This window comes from Uranotaenia lowii, chromosome 1 (assembly GCF_029784155.1).
Source record: "Uranotaenia lowii strain MFRU-FL chromosome 1, ASM2978415v1, whole genome shotgun sequence".
NCBI lineage: Eukaryota > Metazoa > Arthropoda > Insecta > Diptera > Culicidae > Uranotaenia > Uranotaenia lowii.
Genome location: NC_073691.1, coordinates 164,943,495 through 164,966,201, shown reverse-complemented (window position 1 = coordinate 164,966,201; position 22,707 = coordinate 164,943,495). Strand labels below are relative to the sequence as shown.

Sequence of the window (22,707 nt, the reverse complement as noted above, 5' to 3'; positions counted from 1 at the left end):
CGAAGGATTGCAATGGAGAGAAAATTCTTTGTATTTGAAATAGTATTGATCAAAATTCCACAACTGCTTCACAATATGCAGCAAATTGCACTGGATTCTCTGATTTAATTCAAATTTACTCATTTTCCTGCAAAACTGGCCACAATTTACCACAATTTCAATCATTGGCAGTATTTACAGTTTGTGTGATCATTTACTTATCTTCTCTCTTTATCTCAGTCCCCCGAAATAACCCAAGCAACCAAAAGTTCCATATCTACTTCAACGCGTGCCTCCATAGGTCGAATTTCGCTGAACAAATCTTCCAATGGGAATTGATACGGAATTTTGTCGAATGCGAGCATGAAAGTTAAATAACGTTCCTCAAAAAGCCTTTTTGTGACACGTCATTCGCATAACTCAGTATCAAAGTTACAAATAGGACCTCAAAGAGCCAGGCGTGGACTTGAAGTTCCAAAAAGTTCCTCAAATAGCCTTTTTTAACATGTCATTCGCATCCATTCAGTATAAAAGTTACAAACAGGTCCTCAAATAGCCTTCTATGGATTTGAAGTTTTATAATGTTCCTCAAATAGCCTTTTTTGAGACATCCCAAGCAACCAAAAGTCACATATTTACTTGAATGAAGGCATTGAAAGTCACATATCTGCTGACAAAGAGAATCAACTGCCCAATTCTCTTTTGTGAACTTTATGTACTCATTAATGAACTTGAAAGTTGTAAAAGTGATTAATATGTACGTTGTATGTGACTTGTTTTGCCCAATTCCCATTAGTGAACTATATGTGCTCATTAACGAACTTGAAAGCTGCAAAAGTGATCTATACGTACGTTATACGGGACTTAAGTCACATAAAGGGCACAAAAGTGCTCAATACGGGATTTGGTAAGTCACATAAAGGGCACAAAAGTGCTCAAACGGGATTTGATAAGTCACAAAAAGTGCATTGATGTGCTTTCAAAATCAAATCACCTCTTCGAGTTTTAGTTTCAGTTAGAACAACATATAGGCGTGGTCTCGTGGTAGAGTGTTCGATTCTCACCACGAAGGTCGGGGTTCGATCCTCAAGCCGGGCAAGTTTTTTTTCAATAAGTAATCTTGTACTTTAGTGACCATTCTGATGCGATGTACATATGTAGGAAATGTAGGAAAGAAGCAATTAAGCAATTTGTCGAGTTTGAAAGCCGGCGCGTGGCATCATGGCGGCACCGGCACAGAACACAGTAAATAATCAAGAGAAGGTGATATGAACCGAAGCCAACGGTTCAGCTGAGATACAGAGAAATTTTTTTTGCTCATTTTGCGATTTTTTGGAAGCTGAATTAAGAGGCCGTTGGAAGCTTAATAGAAGATCATTAAGACTTGTTTTGGAACTTGAAAGTATCAATAAGAACTTAAATTTTGAGCTGCATAGAACGTACTTCATATCAATGATGGGGCTGAGTAAGCGTTTTTGTACCTATTTTATGAACTTTTGGTTGCTTGGGATGTCCGCCATTTCATGAATATGAAATGTGAACAAACATCATCAAAGGGCATACCCAAGTAACCAAAAGTTCCATAAAACAGGCTCTTAGAAGCTTACTCAGCTTTGTTTAACGAATGAATAGCATTCTACTCAGCCTTAAATTTAAGTTCTTATCGATACTTTCAAAGTCCATAGTTGAAGCTGAGTAGAAGGCTATTCAGCATCCACACGAGACCTCGAAAAATAAAAATTAATGAAAAAAGAATCATACTTTTTCCTTGCTTTGGATTGTTATACCTATTTTTTCTAATTTAATGTTGCTTTAACTGTGAATGAGTTTTATACTTACTTGAAAAACTTGCATGCTTGAAGATTTGAACCTGAACCAACAAGGTGAGAACTGAACACGCTACCTCTGTACCATGGCCAATACCTAGATAGCTGTTATTTTAAACATCAATATAAAAGAAACTTAGAATTATCGCTTTTTCAAAGCAGGCGATATTGTAAAAATGTAAACATTCGTATCTATTCACCAAAGGATAAATAATTTTTTTTCCAAAACAAACTAGGAGGAATCGAAATTAAACGTGAGTAATATATTTTTTATTTTATTTTTTTTTTTGATTAATTTTCTAACTTTCTGTTTCCAATTTTAGTTTAAAAATGGAGAGGGCTTTCATGTGATTGCTCATCAAGGTTTTTCCCAATCATGACTATCAAAATTTGCGGAACTGTTTCAAATATAGAAAAGGAATAGAGAAAGTTCGATTCAAGTTGATCCTTTTGAAGAATATTGCTAACAGCTGCGGAAAGATACCGTCGATACTAGCCGGTAATAAATTTGCTCTAGGTGCTGGAGGTTTTCCAGCTTCAGCTGTAATAATAACTTCGCAATGGAAAAATAAAGGAAATCGGATTGTAAACAAGGAGATGTGTTTTTTTCAGTTTGTTAGACATGAATGTTGTGAAAACAAAATAAAAGTGAAATATATGTTAGATTTATGCCATCTATCCATTTTGATTACAACAGTGGATTTATTTGAGGGATTAATTCGTTGTTCGTATATTCGTAGCTCTGATATTTTGTTATTCACTCTTGGGCAAAATCTTAACGCTAACGTTTGCAATGAAATTCTATAGAAGTTCCTCATGGAACCAAAAAGTTCGTATCAAGTTCTGCATGGAACCAAAAAGTTCGTAAGAAGTTCTGTATGGAACCAAAAAATTCGTTAAAAGTTCGTAACGAAGCACGATAAGCCAAATTGAATCCTTGATTATTTAAGGTACTTGCAAGGCACAAAAATGTTCTATGCTACTTGTTTAGACTTTTTTTGTTCGTTCAGAATCCCAAAACAAGCACTTATTTTCATTTCTCTCGAGTACCTTTTATCCAGCCAAATGTGAACTTTTGATGCACAAAATTAAGTATCTATGCGACTTTTGGTTACTTGGGCTCTTTCAAGTTGAAATTTTCTGCAATAGCAAATGGAAAGCCAAATTGGGCTCGTGAATTAGTATGGTTTTTTAAAATGAGTTTTATTTGTTCTGTGCCACTAACGATATTTTTTTAATTTTAGATATTTGTTGGATGAAATAAAAAAAAAGTTCTTCAAAATGGGCCTGAAAAAATCAGAAGTCGCATAATTTTCAGTTTTTCTCATTTGAGTGCTTCTCCCGGTACCAACCAGTGGAGACCTTGCTTTAGGCCGCTCCGCTTCTTCTGTTAAAGCTGCTCCTCCATGAAGAAAATTAAGGAAAATGAGAAAGCATAGCAGTGTAAATGAGAAAATATGATTCGGTGTGAATAAATACTTCCATTGAAATCAATTTAAGAACAATATTTGAATAAAAATTTGATTTTTTTGTTTGTTTGGCTCAAAAACTAAACTATGGATTATTAATGATCCAAAAGTATAGAATTTGTGGAAAGCTGCTGCAGAAACTTATTTTGGATTTTATTAAAGTATTCCCTTAGTATCAACTACTTATGAACCTGGACTTTTCCATTTCAATGTTCTTTTTCTAACATCATTTTTGTCCCAATCGCTGACGGAGACAGTAAAAATCTATTCTTTTATTTTTTGTAAATAATTTATGCGGTTGCATTGAAGTTCTTAAGAAGTTCCTCATGGAACCAAAAAATTCGTAAGAAGTTCGTAACGAAGCACGTTAGTCCAAATTGAATCCTGGATCTTTAAAGGTACTTGGAACGCACAAAAATGATCTGTGCTACTTTTTTAGACCTTTTATGTTCGTTCAGAAGTCCGATTCAAGCACTCATTTTCAATTCTCTAGAGGACGTTTTACTCAGCCAAATGTGAACTTTTAATGCACTTGATTAAGTAACTATGAGACTTTTGGTTACTTGGGATATGTTCAATGAATCATTTTTTCAGCTTAGATATTGTTGAAATGTATAATTTATATTGAAATTTCAACTCAGAACAACTTAAAGCTAACTCGCAAAGGATTGTTTCTGAAAAAAGATTTTTTTCCCTTATAAAAATTTCGTCCAACTGCATACCACTTACCACGATTTTATCCCACATTGAATGTCAGTTGAAGAAATTCATGAATTTAATATTGAGATTAACTCAAGAATTTATATAATTTTATGCTTGAAAGTTATAAACATGGAATTCCATTTTTTTAAAACCGATATTATTTTAACGGATGTTTGATTTATTTGCCGTTTCGTACCAGGGGTGGAAAACAGAAGAAAAAAAAAACAAAAAAAGCGCTCAAATGTCAAATTGGTCTGAGTGAGCAGGCATCAAATTTTGTTTCATTAGAATGACCTTTCTTACAATTTTTTTAAGCCGTTGAAAGAGTATTGCATTGGATAAGTTTACAAGTTTTACCAAACTGAGCATGCCTCATTTATGAAACAACAGCTTTGTTGATTTTGTTTGGTTCCGGCACTAATTTTTATTATAAACGATTACAAATCTTTTCAAAAAGTGCTCGTTTTTCTGTCGAATAGTTAAAAAATGCTAGGTTTCGTAATGTGTGTTAAGTGTTAAAGATTCAAAATTTACCCAAAGGCTTCGCATCTGTTAACGCTGCTGCCGTGAAACTTTTCATATATTTATATTGGCACGGCTCTGAGGAAAATGCTATTTATGATTTTTCTTAGCAGCACAGCCATATCGCATTTATGCTAGCGATCCCGCTGAAGCCTTCCATCTCGGCGTCTTAATGAAGTTATTAAAATTCATTTAATTAGTCAGGCAGCGTAACATATTAATGGCCGCCCCAACCCCACATGGTGGAGCCTGTGTATGTTTTCTAACCTACTGCAGTACTACTCATACCTCAAAAGAGGGAGGCGCATGCCGTTGAAGGCTGATGGCAAATTGACTTTTATCGATGGTTTCCATATTGCCATCCACTGGAGTACCTGTATAAAACCGGGCTCATAAATGCCTTGGTGGAAGGTTGAAATAAAAATTCTGAAATCCGGTCGCCATGTTTAGTAAATATGATACACGCCAATCTGGGTATGGCGGATCATCGATGGTGTTCCATATCAGAAAGATTTCAGTTTAAAATGTATTCCGTCGATGGCCCTAGCCCCATGCGTCTACCACTTGGCTGCCAGCCCACATTAACTCGTTTTCGAGCAGAAACGCGATAAAAGCTTTTGTCGACGGACGCTTGAACCTTTTGAATTCGTAGAAATAAGAGAAGCTGCGATGGAACCGTAGATATTTCCGAAAGCTTACGATAACCCTTATGATGGGTTCTTTGAAGTGGGGCAAAATTGGTATCAAAGTGCAAAAAGTTGACCAACTAATTGATTGGGTTCACACAATTAACTGATTACACCCCAGTTTGAAGAAGTATGTATGTATGTATGTATTTCTACCACCCAGGTAGCAAGGCACAGCCGGTAGCAGCGAGCAACTTTTACTTTATAATTTGATCAAGATTCTTCAAGAGGATTAGTTCAAAATGACTTTGAATGGACTGTTTCAAGGGATAAGAGATGTAAGCAGAGGCACTTACATGTCTAAATAGGGATAGGATCGAATGGTCTCCATCGAAAGAGCATTTCAAACTTATCGAGCGTCAGAGTCGAGCCATTACAACGTAAAGCGCTCATCTGGGTGGGGAGACGGACCCGTCCTCAATCCACGATCCCGGGCTGGTGAGATAGCCCAATGCTCTCCTCAAGAATCGCTTCAATCGGATGCCCGGATGGACCCTCCCAAAACCCCGAATATCATTATTTAATAAAATTCTTGTATGTTGAATAGTATATTAGAAAAATGAAATGAAAGTCATGAGAACAAAGGATTTACAAATAACATGTCAACTTGAAGCTAATGTAATAAAAAAGGGAACATGTAAGAAGAAAGTCTATTACACAATGGTTAAGCTAGCAATGGAAAATTAGTTTAAAAAGAACTCTGAAAATTAAAAAAAGAAGTAATAACGGTGACAATTACTCGACAACATAGTAACGTTCGATAAAAAAAACTATAGTTTCAATAAATTCTAGAAACCAATCTTCTTAAATTCAACAAGGGTAATTTTCTGAATTCAACGTTTGAAAAAATACGTAACCCTTCAATTTAATAAAAACTTAGTCTTTTGGAATGAAGATTGAATAAGAATTTTATAAATTAATGTAGTTTTATGAAATTATGCGTTGAAATTATGACTTATTTTTCTTGCTGAATTATTATTTTTGAAGTTTTATTTTCTAAACAAAATGTTAAATATATCTACTTATTGAAAATTAAGTGCAACATTGTAGTTCCATACAGAGGCAACATTTGTCGATAAATTGCAAAGATTTAAATTGTTAAAAGTTGTTCCATTTTTTATTTGGGTAAGCTTGTCATTGTAGTTTCCTAGTAAATTTATCTAAAAATAGTTTGAGAAGAACGTTCAAATTAAGAGAAACTAACAGAATGATTCATAATTAGGTACACGCCCATATTTCTAAACAAATTTAATATTCCAACATCAAAATCAAAACTACAACCCTGAAGAGGTTTACTTTTATACACTCATCCTAAAAGGAAACGTTAAATTCACCTGGATTTTCACGTAGGCGCTCGTTACGTGAATTTTTGCTTGACTTACGTCAATTACTTAGAGGTCAATAAAAAAAACACTTGATCCTTACGTGAAACTCACATAAGTATATTCTGTCAAAATGAAGACACATTCGATTTACGTGAAAATCCAATGATCCGCCAAGTATAGACGGAATGGGTGCATTCTATGTGATGTTCACGTAGCTCTTAATGGGTCATTCACGTTAAATCTCTGTAAAAGAATACCGACTCAATATGGCATGGTTCCAAGTTCTAGCACAGTTGTTACAGGCAAATAGAGACATTTTGAAGCTGTTTTTTGTAAGTATAAAGAATTTAGCTGTTTGATTGTTATTTACAACCTTTTCTATTTCTTCTATTTAAACAGAATGTGGAATCGGGTCAGCGGCAACTTCAGATAACCGCTATGGAGGCACATCAATTTACCATTTTTTGGACGATGTTATTGTGTCAATTAAATGAAAATGAAAGTGTAAATAGTGTAGTTGTGAAAGTGAAAAAATGGCACAGTGCTTTGTAAATTACGTGGCATAATAAAAATCCTTAAAAATAAAATATTTTTTTATTTAAATGATACGAAAAAAAATCCTACATTCTTATTTCAATGAAATCTATGTGAATCGCATGTAGCAGAACGAATCCCTTTTCACATTCGATCTACGTTATCTTCACATACAACGCATATGAAAATTACGTGAATTCTGCTTGCTGTGTGAGCTCTGTTTGCTACCTGAAGTTCACGTAGGTTCCACGTGATTTTCATGGTGGCAAAAATCCATGTACATTTTCACGTAGCGTTCATGTGAAAAGTTTTTTCCGTGTAGGAAAGGGGAAAAGATAGACAAAAGAGAATAAATCAGAACTCTCCCACAGGATAAACACCAAAAGTCACCGCTTGCTACGATCGGATAAAAATGTCGAACACGTTCAAACTTGTTCGGTCGGTCTGTCTGAGTCCTGTTGTATTCGGCTATTTTTTTTTTTCTTTTTACATCAAATTCATCATAAAACCAATTCTCTACAATACTCTTATCACAAATAATCATCGTTTCGAACAAATTTGATATTCCACAATTCCGTTTCACTTCACTCCATAACTTTCAAATGCATTCCGAGTTGGCAATGATACTGATCCCTTTTTTCTCACATGAGTAATTTCGATCTAACTATTAGTTCTTTCTTGTAAATTTTTCCGCAGAACTTATCAAAACTTTTTTTAATCTTCTATCTGAAAAACAATTTGGACCACAATCCACACTTTCAGCAGCAAACTATCTTGATAAAATTACAATCGACCGACGACGAGTAGCGAAAAAAAACGACCGTTCAGCTTGGCACTCGAAGCGGGAATCGACACCCCAGTTTGAAGAAGTGCACATTAATTGATACCCAGAAGTCGAGTTTATGATGGGCAAAACATTTCGAAATGTGCTCCTAGATAACGTACAACAAAAAACACAGAATCTCGTGTCATCCACGCAGGGGAGTGGGCACAAGAGAGATGCCTGTGTATTCTCGCGTGTCATGATGGTTAGCCGTCCCGACGGATTGTAAGGCGTCCCGACGGATTGTAAGGTGTCCCGATGGATTGTGAGGCTGAACAATAACTGTTGTGTGGGGCTACAGTCTGAACTTTGGGAGCATTTCTCAAACCCTGGGGTCGTAAAAGCTTTATATTGGTTCAAAACTCATCCATGGTTTTTTGCAGAATTTTAAAGTTACGTTTACATGAGTAAATTTGAGCTTTTACTGAACCCTGAACAATTTGAACAATATTGTAAGTTCGACGGTGCACGAAATGTGCGAAATGTTCGATACCGTCGCAAAGACATCATTGCCACGGGCGTCTCTCTTGTCCTCACCCCCCTGGTTTAACTTTATTCGACAAAACTGAACAAAATATTTGGCGTAAGTTAAAAATGCTAAATTTGTAAAATTAGGTCCAGGGGTTTCTGAGATATAGAATGCCGAATTGCGGAGTTTCTCGTCATAGATTTCGTCGCGGTCCCTGATGTGTTAAGATTGCTTGTCAACTCAATTTGCAGATTTCAATTTTTAAAACTGAATTTGCTTGTTAACACAATTAAACAGTGTTGTATACGAGAGCCGGATGAATCTTAAAAAATAGTTCTGTGCATACTAATAAACGAATATTTAGGTTTAAGCGTATAAAAGAAAAAAGGAAGAAATCGAAATCGGAGTAACCGATATGATTCATTCACATATAAAAAAAAGTGCGATGTAATCGGCATCTCAATCGCACTTTCAAGAGTTCGTAAGCCAAATCTGAGCATGAATTCATCGTGAATGAGATTTATAATGTGCGAGCAGGATGAATAGGGATGACTTGAGATCAACGATGCGAAGGTGTGAAAAAAAAGCATGTTTTTAAAATCGATGAGCGAGACGAAACAATTTCATAGCCTCATTCAGCTAACGAATTTTGGGAAAAACAAACTCGAAAAAATTAAAAAGTCACTACAAACAGGAATTCACAAATATAAGGAAGAATTTAAGTTCTTTGTTTTATCAGAAAAAAAACCAAATTTAATTTTTTAGAAAAAATCATCTGCAGGATTTTCATTGTGGAATTGATTCTCTACGATAAATATTTGATGTTAAAGAAACATCATTACCTAAATTTTTTTTAAGGATGAATAACACGATAGTGTTAAAATCCCAGACAAATAAACAAACAAACCAAACAAATTCACACAAAATTTCATATTTTCCCAATGTATTGTTTAACAATATTAAGGACTCCAAAACCCGGCATTTAATATTTCAGAAATCAATAAACAAAATTCTGCTAATTTGAAATAGATAAGAGAGAGAGAGAGAGAGAGAAACGGGAAGTCTTGTGTTAAATTTTGTTGAATGAGGTTTCATTATTAGATTCACACCGCTTAAATTGTGCTTTTTAATGGAGCATACTAGCTTCAAGCGAAAAAACACGAGATATCTCATATTTGGTCCGCAATGTATTAATATTGCAGTATTTTAAAGCCAAAGAGAGAGAGATAAACGGGAAGTGTTGTGTTAAATTTTGTTGAATGAGGTTTCATTATAATAGCGCCAGCACTAAATTTTACTTCGGAAGTCTGGACTTCCGACTTTCGAAAGACTTCCGACAAAGAAAGGTGAAGTACTAGATTGTCGGAAGCCTGTGTTTTGTAGCCAGTACACCAGCGACTTTTCTAAAAAAATTATTTAAATTCACAATATTAGATTCATACCGCTTAAATTGTGCTTTTTAATGGAGCATACTAGCTTCAAGCGAAAAAACACGAGCCATCTCATATTCGGTTCGCAATGTATTAATATTGCAGTATTTTAAAGCCAAATTTCATCAGAATGGGGGTAGGCTTAATAGCGGCACGTTATCCAAACATACGGGAAAATTGTTTTAGTACAAAATACTAAAAAAATAAGTACAAACTACCTTAAAATGAATAATCATATAGTTACAAACATTTTTTTTGTATTCGTGAATGGTTCAGCAAAAAATGATAGGTAAAAATCAGTCACCAAACCACCAAGTATCTTTCTACAATTTTTGTTATTACCATTTTCTATTCTTTCTTCTCTTTATGCGTGTCGTCGTACTCCCTTTTCCCTTTCTTCATTTCCTTTTTGTCTCCCCTCTGTTCATTGGCTAAATTTTCAATTTTGTTGGAGCTCCATTTTTCTTTTTTTTCAACTTCAGCACTTGTATTTTCCTTCTTCCACTCTTAATAACGATCAATTCTTCAGTTTTCATTTTATATTTACCATTCTTCATTTTCCACTTCTGGTATTATTATATTTTTTAGGAATTATGTGAACAAGCTATGTCGTGACCAGGCTTCCGAAAAGTACTGGCGAACGACAGTATTCTTGCGAACATCGCACGTGCACCTCGATGAAAGCTCCCCGAATATTTCTTCCCCGACAGTTTTAAAAGAAGCGGTCGTGCGATGTACAGCGATGCCTTGTTTTACCTCATGCGAGAGTTTGTTCGTGGGTATGAAAGTTTTTTAAGCTCCGTGACAGTTTTGGGAACATCTTCGTGACAGTTTTCAATGCGTTGAATTTCGCATGACAGTACTACTAACTCCGTCCGACTATAGCCGAGATTCGCTCGGGCCGAGTTAATTTCGAACGAATGTATTTTCCTTTTGCTTGAAGCTACTGCGAGTGGTGATCACCCCAATCACCCCCCCCCCCTCCTCCCATTTTCGCCCAACCTGCACCGGCACCACACATCGCATTACGCCTCGGTCGTATGCTGCTGCTCGGTGCGAATAGATGGCTCGCTCGATCTATTCGAAACCGAGCAGCAGCGCATACGATCGGGCATGGGTACGGTATGGGCATGACAGTCACCCGTGACAGTCCTGCCCAACACTGTCACGCCCTGCAGCCGACAGTTAGGATGAAATTATTTTCGAAACAGGAGGCATGAAGGAATGAAAACCGAACTGTCGGTTGGGTTCGCTACAGCTTAAAGCACAACATTTTCGGCAACGTATGCTTTGAGCCGATTGTTCATATACAGCCTGGATTCTCGCACGTGTGCGATGTAGCCGAAGCGTTTCGATTCGTTACCGACGGTACAGCAGCAAACCGAGTAGCAAGGAAAGCCGAGACAGTTTGTTCGACAAGGAAAAGGCTGTCATAGCAAAGCTGTAGGGGAAAAGTTCATATAACGCCCCATGTGGCTAATACGCGCCACCCTTGTTTTGAAGAATCTGTAACATTTTAAGCCTGCAAAATATTACCAATTGGGTTTAAATGCTGTGATTGGTCATGGCAAGTACGAATTTTTCCTTAAAATGCCCCTGTGTCGTAATAATTTCACAATTTAAGTTTTTCTTCATTTCGATCTAAATTTCAAAACACTTTCAATAAGGTGTCACCAAGCAGAGAAAAACGAATAAGACAATATTTTCTGACACATCGATAGAGGAGAATCTAAACTATGATTTTATGCTAAAAAATCATACTGAACTCGCTATGGTATGCTTTTTATGGGTATGTTCTATCACGGCCCATGCGCTCGTTATAACGCGCCAATCGAAGTAGGCTGAAAATAGCATTTATTTTTCAAAAAGGCCAATTTTTATTGAAAATGAACGAAAAGACTAAAACCATATTTTGAGCGTGAATTCAGCCCAAAAAATGTACTTTTATTTTTTTTTAAATTTCGATTAGTCCATTTTGATTTTCTTTTCATTCAAAGTGTCTGTAAGTAGTGGTGTGTTTTCGGTCTTCGGCTGCTTTCGGGTGTGTTCGGCTGTTAGGCGCGTATTGAATACACAGCGGCGCGTATTTGCAACACAGTTTTGTTCTGTGGCTTTGAATATGGTTTTAAAAAATCAAGTTTTTGAAGCAACTATAGCAATTTGAGTAATAAAAAATCATAGGCATTTGTAGAAAACACTTTTCTTCAACAATTTCACCCATTTTTAACACAATTTGTACGTGGAATGCATAGAAAATCAACGATTCGCTTAAGTGGCGCATAATAAGGCATGTTCCCCTACTTTTCGGAAGCCTGACCTCAACCACTGCCACTCAGCACACCAGCTGTTGCGGCAGACGTGATATGAGAAAAAGTTGGACGTGACGTTAGTAGCAGACCTGAATAACAGGACCTCTGATGACTAATAATTGGGTAACCGATAAAGCCAAACTGGCCGCAATAAATATGGGTTACAGAAAAATACTCCATAAAAGAGGTAGTGTCAGTAAGCGAGGAAGACTACGTGATACTCAAAGTCAACGAAATTGTCGGCTGTAGCTGCTACCAGCTAAATCATTGAGGGTCTCACTGGTGGAAGCTTCGTTGTCATCGGCGATGTCTTCAACGTGTGGGCCGTAGAATGGGGTAGTCGCCTTACAAACCCCAGCGGTCATCTTCTACTGGAAGCCCTGGCAAGACTAAACATAGACCTGGGGAATGGAGGCGATACAAGGACATACCTCAGGAATAGGAGCGAATCCATCATAGACGTAGATGAGGTACGACAACAGGAGTACGCCTCTGGAAGACAACACAATTCGATGGGCACGTCTTGGTCAAAGTGTTTAAGTGAGAGAGGAACTTGGAAAATCTGATATATGCAGAGAGCGAGGACCCATTCAGCGAGGGGGAGCGTAGAGTGCCCTACGCAAGTTCTAGGTCTGCCCTCTGCAGGGAAATTAAGGTGAGCAGAAAGGCTCGTTTCAAGCAACTCTGCGAGACTCCTGGGGCAACGCTTACAGGACATGGAGCGGGGGTTGTGCCACAGAAAACGAGCCCGAACACACTGCTCGAAATCGTGAATGATGCTGTTCCTACAGCACGAGCAAGTCACGTGGCCTAGGGTCCCATATGACTGGGATACGCGTGAGGAGGATCAGATTTCGCTGGAGTACAGTTGTTTGACCATTGTTTGTTTTCGATGCAAAAAAAAAAGAGATTTGCTGTCATTATTTCTTTCATAACACTTAAAGAAGTTATCGGCCAACTTTGATGTCTTCAGATGAAATGTAACGGAAGGTTTGTTATGGTCATCGCCACAAAATTTAAAAAAAATTCTGGGAACCATGCATGGTTCCACTGTCTGCCTCGCAACTTGCCTTCAAGACGCTCGTCCGCCTGGCCATGCTGCAGCTGGCGTTGTTGTTCTGCTGCTGGTGCAGCACTTCCCACGCAGCCGGAAGTGTGGCTGGTATCACACCGATGGCGACTGCCGGATGTTGTTGTTGTTGTTCTAGTGCTGGCGCAGCACTTCCCTCGCAGCCGGAGTTGTTGACAGGTTGAGGGCTCAAACAGTTGAGGGTAAAATGCACATTAGCACAACTCTATCCCAGCATATTCCCGGCTAGTTACGCTAAGCGGCCCTTGTTCCGAGTTTTTCGCCTCAACACGCCCCGACGGAAAGTTCCGGACAGTCCCGACGACGGGCCTTGACCTGCTGCTGTTTTTAAGTAAGGTTTTTTTCTGCTCACGTGTCCAGCGGTGGTGGTTTTCTGCCGGACGAAATGTGGCGGGTGAGGGAAAGGTGATTTCCCTTGATAGGATGACGTACCTGGCTTGCTTTCTGCCTGTCCCAACTCTACAGCGTGAAACGGCTGGATGAAATCAGGAGCACTATGGGAGTTTTTAAGCAAACACTAGCGACACCATTTCCTTCATAGAAAAGATTTGATTAGTTAGGAAGCTTTTAGTATGCTTTCGAAAACGGCCATACATTTATCCTAACTACAAAACGTCAAACATTTACCTGGCATCGCGGATAGCGCAAACTTTTTTCACTGCTCTCTTACCCAAGGTGTGTATATATTCAGGAGGTGTTACCGAATGTCGAATTCCCGATTCAGCCATTTTGGCTATGTCGGCTATGCAACTATGCGGAACTCATGAAGTTTGTTTACCAACAAACCACCGAAAAGCTGAGCAAAAAATAAACAAACTCATTGAGAGCCCCGCTCACTCCTCGCCTACTTACTGTGAAAGTCGGAGAACCTAGTGTATCAAAAGACCTTGCTCTTACCTAATCCGGAAACGCAAGTGATATCTGGATTCACGCTTGGCAAATTTTAGCTGGCTAGGAGTTTGCTTGTACACGTTCACTTTTTTTTGCGTCAGTTTTGATTTATTTTTAATTCACGCTGTTTATTTTCTCACATGGGGATGAGTTTTATACTATTCCGTTGCCAATATCGCAAGTATAATATCAAGTCAAATATTACCATATAAATCAAATCTTACAGAAAGTTGCATCATGCATTGGGCTATACAATGATATTATTAGCAGAATATTCGGTGATGCAGATGGTTCCTTTAAACATCATTTAACTGTTATTTACAACTAGCTGATCCCATACGAACTCTGTTTCGCTTTCAACTTGGAATATGTGCTGAACAGTTTGTATGAAAGCATGAAAGCTACTATCGGCTTCTGAAAAATTTTGGGGACAAAACACTAGCGCCAAAATAATATTGACGATTAAGACTTTAACCATCCATTCGAAATTTTCAACAGCATGCTTTGAAGTTCTTGTTTACATTTACAACTGGTGTAGAATATTTTTCGCCAGTCGTCAGAGCTACTTCTACCTCGTAATCGATCGAAATCCGTGCCTTTATTGTTCTGCATTCATTCGGAGCAACATCCTCTAATGCCTCTACCAGTGCCAGGATTTAAGGTCTGCCGATTCCGGTGAGGACGAACTTCAATAGCAACAGCAAGGCAAGTGGCCTCATTCAAGGCGACTCAAAATTAATCGGAATGCCTAGAATGGTTCGTGGTAAGCCATAGTCATAGAATCCCGTATTCAGAAATTCTTCCTCAAGTAAGCCACTGATCGAATTTGTTCTCTCTGTTACAGCAGCCCTCAGCCGGAACCTTTGATTTTCCTACTGCTCCAGTAACTATCTAATTCTGATGTATATGGAAAAAAAGGTGCAACTTCAAGAAGGTTAGCAGGAAACACAACCGGACGGTGCGAAAATTGAATGGAACTTTTCTATCATCGCCACCATCAACTATGACGTGGAAGTAGGAGTACAGGCAGTAGAGAAGAGGCTAAATCCTCTAGAAAAAGTATCCGGCTCATCATCCGAAACAAAAGCTTTGAGTGAATTTTTTGTTTGATTAAATTTTTTTTAACTAATAAAAAAGTATTCTTTTCACTCTCCAGATGAAAATATGTACGGTCCAATTCGTTCTCGTGGAGCTCAAACAGCCACAACAAGAAACCCTTGCCATGATCTGCAGATCCCGTTAGGATGGGAAGAAGGACGGCCAACATGGGAAACATAAACGACTCGATACGCACACATTTTCAACCTGTAGTAGAACTTGGCCTCTCCAAGGAAGTTATGACGAATGTGAAAAAAATATAATATAAGATGATAATTCAATTTGATTGGATCTTATAATAATAACAATGAAGCTGATCAAACTCATATGAATTGTTTGAATATACAATTTATTAGTATCCGAAATAGTTCTTATAGAGGCTGGGAATAGTTGTTTTGAGTAAAAAACCTTTAATTTAATTTCATTTGTTAGTTATCCATTTTTAATATTTGCGAAGTAAATCATTTTTACCCTCCCATCTACTAGTAAGTTTTTGCACTAAGTTGGTGATTTACGTTAGAAGTACTTAGAGTGGGTAGATTTTTTTCTGTCCGTGTGTGTTTGCAACCTTGAATGCAAGTTGAAAGCTTGAAGACTTTTTCGCTGGTGGCAGCACCGTAATCAAAGAGTTGATGTCCCAGACTACTTGTTCGAAAAACTATTCAGCCGGGTATCTTGATAGAATATAATATCTTTGATGAAAGTCAATGGCCAAGCTTTTTCTGAAATTGATTGCCCTTCCTTCAAATCTCCCGTGTGCAAATTTTCAAAGGAATCCATTGCATAATAACGTCAATATGGCTAAAACAGTGAAAAATTAATTAATATGGACGACCCCTTTCGTCGACCCTTGGCAAAACATTTGACATCTGAAATCGATTGCCCGTCCCCGAAAACTACCGTGTGCAAATTTTCATTCCAATCCGATGTCAAATAACGACGATATTGCAAAAAATATTGAAAGGTTCATATGGACGACCCCCTTTACCGAATTTAATACCTCAAATCCATTGCTCGTCCCTCAAAACCATCGTGTACCAATTTTCATCTGAATTCGATGTATAATAACGACAATATCGCTTCAACAGTGAAGAGTTAATATGGACGACCCCTTTGGCAGACCCCTTTTTTAATTTAGATAAGTGAAATCAATTGTTTGTCCCTAATAACTACTATGTGCAAATTTTAATCGCAATCCGATGTATAAAAACGTCAATATCACTCAGATATTGAAAAGTTGATATGGACGACCCCTTTTGCCGGTCCCTTACACTGAATTTGATACCTCAAACGATTGCATGTCACTCAAAACTATCGTGTACCAATTTTCAGCTGAATACGATGTATAATCAGGCTTGGCAAAAGTCATCGTCATGAGGCGTGAAGCTGTGACTGTGAAGCCTTTTGGTCCGTCAAACTCAATTGACTGTTCCTTAACGTCCAGTCACTTCGTTTGCCAGTCATTCATTCCCCATTCATTTGAAGCTAAAATAATAACCTAGTCAAGCAATCGCATTCAAACGACCGAAGAGGAGCAAGAAAAGCATTTATTATTATTGTTGCTCCTGCCAGCAAGCTCGTTTTCAGTTTTTTATTGCTATTGTTGCTCTCTGCCAGCAAGTCGTTCAATTAGTTGTACCTGCCGTCAGCAGCCGATCGAAGTGTGAAGAGATTTGCCAGTCACTCTCAGGAGAAATTTTGACCATGTGTCGATGATGGAGAAATGTTGATTGTTGTCGTGCTTTATCCGTCATGCGAGTAGTGAGGCTCCGTCAATTGAGAACAGTGCCAGTCGTTTGATGAAACAAAACTAGTCGGGTCAAGCGTGACGGGCGAAATTTACCATCACTGTGTATAATAACGCCAATATTGCAAAAACAGTGAACAGTTAATATGGACGACCCCTTTGGCTGACTCCTTACACAAAATTTGACACCTGAAATCAATTGCCCGTCTTTCAAAACATTTATTTGCCAATTTTCAACACGAACCGACGAAAATTAACGTCAATATCGCGAAAACAATATTTGACTTGTATGGACGACCCCCTTCAGAAGGGGTCATCCGAAAATCTGAAAACATTTTTCATCATTCCTTGTCCTAATGAGCATCCATGCCAAATTTCAGACCTCTAGCTCTGAGCTAGAGCGGCTGAGTCTATAGAGGACAAATAAACATACAGAAATTGCTTTTTATATATATAGATTTTTCATGTTTTCAAATATTTTATTTGAAATGCTGATACAATGTCGATGCGTTCGGATATGCTATTTTATAATTTCCGTTGAAAAATAACAGAGTTACATTGCTTTGAAATATGGTTAACCAAATACATATAACTCAAAAAATTAAAAAAAAAAACTTAGAAATCTGCAAAAAAAAACATGTGATTTAAAGTCGTAAAAATTAACCCAAAGTCCGATTTTGGGAAAAATTTGAAGACCCCCGGCGCAAATGGTCAGAGCCAAATGGGTAGAAGTGCCAATGGTCGATTTTGAGTTAATGATGCCAAACAACATATTTCAAACTGTAATCGATGATTTTTTTTTTCCTATTTTTAGAAATTTTTTAACATACTTTTACATTTGAAAGAAAAATATAAATTCTCGAAAAATATGTGGAAAATGACAAAACACAACAATTTAAAATGCAATGCACTTATACTCCATTGGCTCCAAGGGCCACAAATGTAAAACAGATTGCAAAAGTTAGAATAAGACTGGTTCCCTTTTCACTGCTTTCCACTGCTCGATTGTGAGCTGAACAGAAGGCCGTTCAAATCTGTAATGGAACTTCAAAGTTTCAATAAGAACTTTAATTTTGGGCTGAATAAAACGAACTTCAGCAAATTGATTATGCTGATTAAGCTGTGTTTGACCTTTTTAACGAGACTTTTGGTTGCTTGGGTAGTGCTCCATTTATCAATCATTGCAAAAAATGGTAAAAAAAAATTAATTTCAATGCTTCCGCTACTCCGCATTCGAATGATCCAATCCGTAGCCAGCCGGCGCCATTCTTCTTGGAAATTGCAGTTTCCCGATGGAAAAAGTTGCAGCTGCAGTTTCTCCCATAACTAACCCACGCCGGGCGCCATCATCTTTCAATTGCTGATAGTTGATCATGAAGTTCCCGGTGCAGATTGCACCCTGAATAAGAGAGTGCTGCCGTACTTTCATACTGTATCGATAGGCGGAAAGTAAATCAATCGACACTGAATATTCATGAGCGAGGGTTGCGAGCGAGCGAATTCCAAATGCCAGTTGTTGTCTGAGAAGAAGACTTTTCGCGAATTTTGGCCCCGCGCGATTATTTCAGTAACCGGAATGGGCAGAAGGCTCCTTTCTTTGGGATTGGATTGTCTTGAAAGATGTTGAATGTTGGTTGGTTGGTTGGTTGAAACCACATGGTGAGGCGGCTGGAGTAATTCTCCCGGAAACTTCAACGACTTGGCTTCTGGTTAAAACCTATAGATGGTATGTGATTTGCTGTTTCTAAGAACCTCAATGGAAAGTAAACGACTTCAGTAACGAGTTTTTTTTTGCCGCACGAATTGGGTCAAATCGAACAAAAGTTCCTTCTAGGCCAAGGCATTTTCGGCGGTTTTTGTGCCATTTATATTTCATTTAGTGCCCGGAGATTCGACAAAGTCAGTAAGAGACCGTATGAAACGGTTAACTTTTGCTGCCAAAAGGCCCCGATAAAGCGGAAATCATGTGTCGTGAAAGTTTAACCAGGTTCAGATGATGAGTGAAGCTTTTTTTTTGACTCGTTTCGGCAACTCGAATGAGGTACGAAATTTTCATTTGTTTGACGGAACAGCAAGGAAGAAAAAAAAACATTCATAAAGGTAGAAAAGGTTGAATGAAAACAAAGGTGAAACAACGAATGCTTCGGCTTCTGATTGTTTCGAGCTTTGGGGAAAAGTGTATTTGTTCAGCCTGTTAGAAGCCTTTATACTTTTACTGGTAAAGAGGAAACTTCCGAGAAGTAGGGCTTTCCTTTCAACAGGAGTGAATTGCTAGTCAACCATAGTTCATGTTTATTCTTGTTTTGAACTATTCAACCATTGTGGACAAATGGTCTACAAGATCCATAAGTTCAATTGTTGTTATTTTAAATTTTAATACATCGTAGAAAGGTATAAAGGTTGTCCGTTTTTAATTGTTGCACGCACAAATGCGATATCGTGCCTTATGTTGTTCGATTTTTCCCAATGGTTGCACATTCCAGAAGTCTTCGAATTTTTCAGCCCACCAGAGCATACATACATACATCTTATGCTGTTTTGATATACGTTCCTTATACATTATAGAATGATCGTATGAAAGTTGAAAAAACAGCAGGAGGCAATATACATACATAAATTTTGTTTTTTTCCAAATCGATGAAAATTACACTATTAGGGCGTTATCTGACACCTTATTCGTACCTTTCGGAAGAGTGCAAGAGAGCGCAAGATTTCGCTCTCATAGCCTTAAAACCGTTGCCAGCGACAATATTTCCCAGTTCTCTCATTGGTCAATATTACTCATTTCCCATCTGATTTTTAGCCATCTGGTTTCACTGCTGGTCTCAGAGAGAACAAGACGACGATTCTCTCACTTGAAGCCCGTGTGGGAGCAAAAATCATTTCAAAATTTACAAACATGGCGGATTTTCTATCATATCCGATTTAAACTGACTTCTGACGACATTTAATACAATCTTTTCACTATGCAGTTGGAATTGCGATTCGCAACACCATTGTAAACGACTTAAGTTATCATTTCTGATACGATTTTATGTTTGCTGGGTCTCTAGCGAGTGGTGAAACCGATAACGGTATCAATTTCTTCGTCCAATCGATGTCTGTGTGCTTCGCGGCAAAATTTCACGGTCGTTCAGGAATGACTAACGATGGGCGAACTAAAGGGTGATACGGTCAAAATTTGGTTAATATCCACATGAGGTATTTCTTTCAATTTTACATTTAATAAACCTGAACACCCCTCATTTTGAAGGTGTGTGTGTAGAATGTTGCTCCTATTTTGATTTTGGAATTCACTCTTCAGTTGTCAAAATGCCGTCCAAGGAAGAAGAGCAGCGTATCAAAATTTTGCTCGCGTATCGCGAAAATCCGAGCTACTCGCACGCAAAGCTGGCAAAATCGCTAAAAGTTGCCAAATCAACCGATACAAATGTAATTAAAGTGTTTGGGTAACGTTTGTCGACAGCCGGGAAGTCTGGATACACGACGATGCTGACGAAGTTTGACTGCGTGGTAATGGACAACGAAACCTACGTCAAAGCCGATTACAAGCAGCTTCCGGGACAGGAGTTTTATACGGCAGAAGGTGGTAGAGATTTTAAAGCACATGAAACTGTCAAAGTTCGCGAAGTAATATCTGGTTTGGCAAGCCATCTGTACCTGTGGCTTGAAAAGCAGCATTTTCATAGCTTCCGGGACTGTCAACCAAGAAATTTACGTGAAAGAGTGTTTGAATAAACGTCTGCTGCCTTTCCTGAAGAAACACGATTGTTCCGTACTGTTTTGGCCGGATTTGGCATCTTGCCATTACGGTAAAAAGGCCATGGAGTGGTACGCCGCCAACAACGTGCAGGTGGTTCCCAAGGACAAGAACCCTCCCAACACGCCAGAGCTCCGCCCAATTGAAAAATACTGGGCTATTGTCAAGCGGAACCTGAGGAAGACCAAAAAACTGCTAAGGACGAGCAGCAGTTCAAGGCAAACTGGCTTTCTGCGGCGAAGAAGGTGGACAAGGTGGTTGTACAAAATCTGATGGCAGGGGTTAAGCGTAAGGCCCGGCAATTCGGATTTGGAAAAGCGAATGAAACTGTATATTTTTCCTGAAGTTTTTACTAATTAAACTTAAAAAAGAAATTTAATTTGTTTTTTTTAAATAAGCGATTTCACCGATTTACACGCGTTTTCCCTTGACCAAATTTTGACCGTATCACCCTTTAATTGAGCCAGTAGCAAAGCCCACCCAGTAAACATTATTCGGCAGACAGAGCCCAGCAAACATGAAATCGTATCAGAAATGATATCTTTAGTCGTTTACAATGTTGTTGCGAATAGCAATTCCAACTGCATAGTGAAAAGATCGTTTAAAATGTCGTCTGAAGTTTGTTTAAATCAGATATGACAGAGAGTCCGCTATGTTTGTAAATTTTGAAATTATTTTGCTCCCACGCGGGCTTCAAGTGAGAAAATTATCGTCATGTTTTCTCATGTTCCGTGTATGCACAAGCAACCAAAAGTCCCATAAAACAGGTACAAAAACGCTTACTCAGCCCCATCATTGATATGAAGTACGTTCTATGCAGCTCAAAATTTAAGTTCTTATTGATACTTTCAAGTTCCAAAACAAGTACTCATGATCAGCTTTCAGCGGCCTCTTAATTCAGCTTCCAAAAAATCGCAAAATGAGCAAAAAAATCTCTCTCTTTCTCAACTGAACCGTTGGCTTCGGTTCATGTCACCTTCTTTTGATTATTTACTGTGTTCTGTACCGGTGCCGCCATGATGCCACGCGTTGGATTCCAAACTCGACAAATTGCTCAATTGCTTCTTCCCTACATTTCCTACATATATCGAATCAGCATGGTTACTCAAGTACAAAATTACTTGTTGAAAAAAAACTTGCCTGGCTTGGGGATCGAACCCCGAACTTCGTGATGAGAATCGAACACGCGATCACGAGACCACGTCTAGATGTTCTTCTAACTGAAACTAGAACTCGGAGAGGTGATTTGATTTTGAAAGAACATCAATGCACTTTTTGTGACTTATCAAATCCCGTTGTGAGCACTTTTATGCCCTTTATGTGACTTAGGTCCCGTATAACGTACGTATAGTTCACTTTTGCAACTTTCAAGTTCGTTAATGAGTACATATAGTTCACTCATGGGAATTGGGCAAAACAAGTCACATACAACGTACATATTAATCACTTTTGCAACTTTCAAGTTCATTAATGAGTAAATAAAATTCACTAAAGGGAATTAGGCAGTTGATTCTTTTTGTCAGCCAATGTATAACTTTCTATGCCTACATATATTCAAGTAAATATGTGACTTTTGGTTGCTTGGGAATCGAATGAAAAGTAGGTTTTTTAGACCACTTTTTTTAACTTTTTGTGACCATTTCATTAAAAAAAATTTAAAAAATATTTCTGGTCTGGTCTTGCATAATGCAAAAATTTTTTTTTAAGTGTACCATCATGTCACCATCTACCGCCCAGACACCATTTACCGCCCAGAATCACCCTTTTGTTTGTATTTTGAAAAAACTGGGATGTTTTCTCCAAAAATAAGACCTGTGTTCTGTATCGGCATCATTGTTTGATCATTTCACTGAAAAAACATCACTTAATTATGCCAACTATAGCCAGAAATTAAATGTTTAGTTTTTGGTTTCCGGTCAAATTGTTGAATTCGACGCCTGTTAGCGAACTAAGCATTACTGTACTCCTAGGGCAAAAAGGGTTTTTGTTTTCAAGATAGTACCTATTTGACCTAAAATCGACTTGAAACGATAGTTTTATTTTCGTA

The 22,707-nt window shown here is 38.0% G+C and overlaps 1 protein-coding gene across 1 annotated transcript in view; it reads right to left on the bottom strand.

The window, feature by feature from the left end:
• The window catches only part of LOC129739410 (uncharacterized), a 363,355-nt gene that overhangs the window by 228,330 nt on the left and 112,318 nt on the right, over positions 1–22,707 (bottom strand). The window lies entirely within an intron of this gene.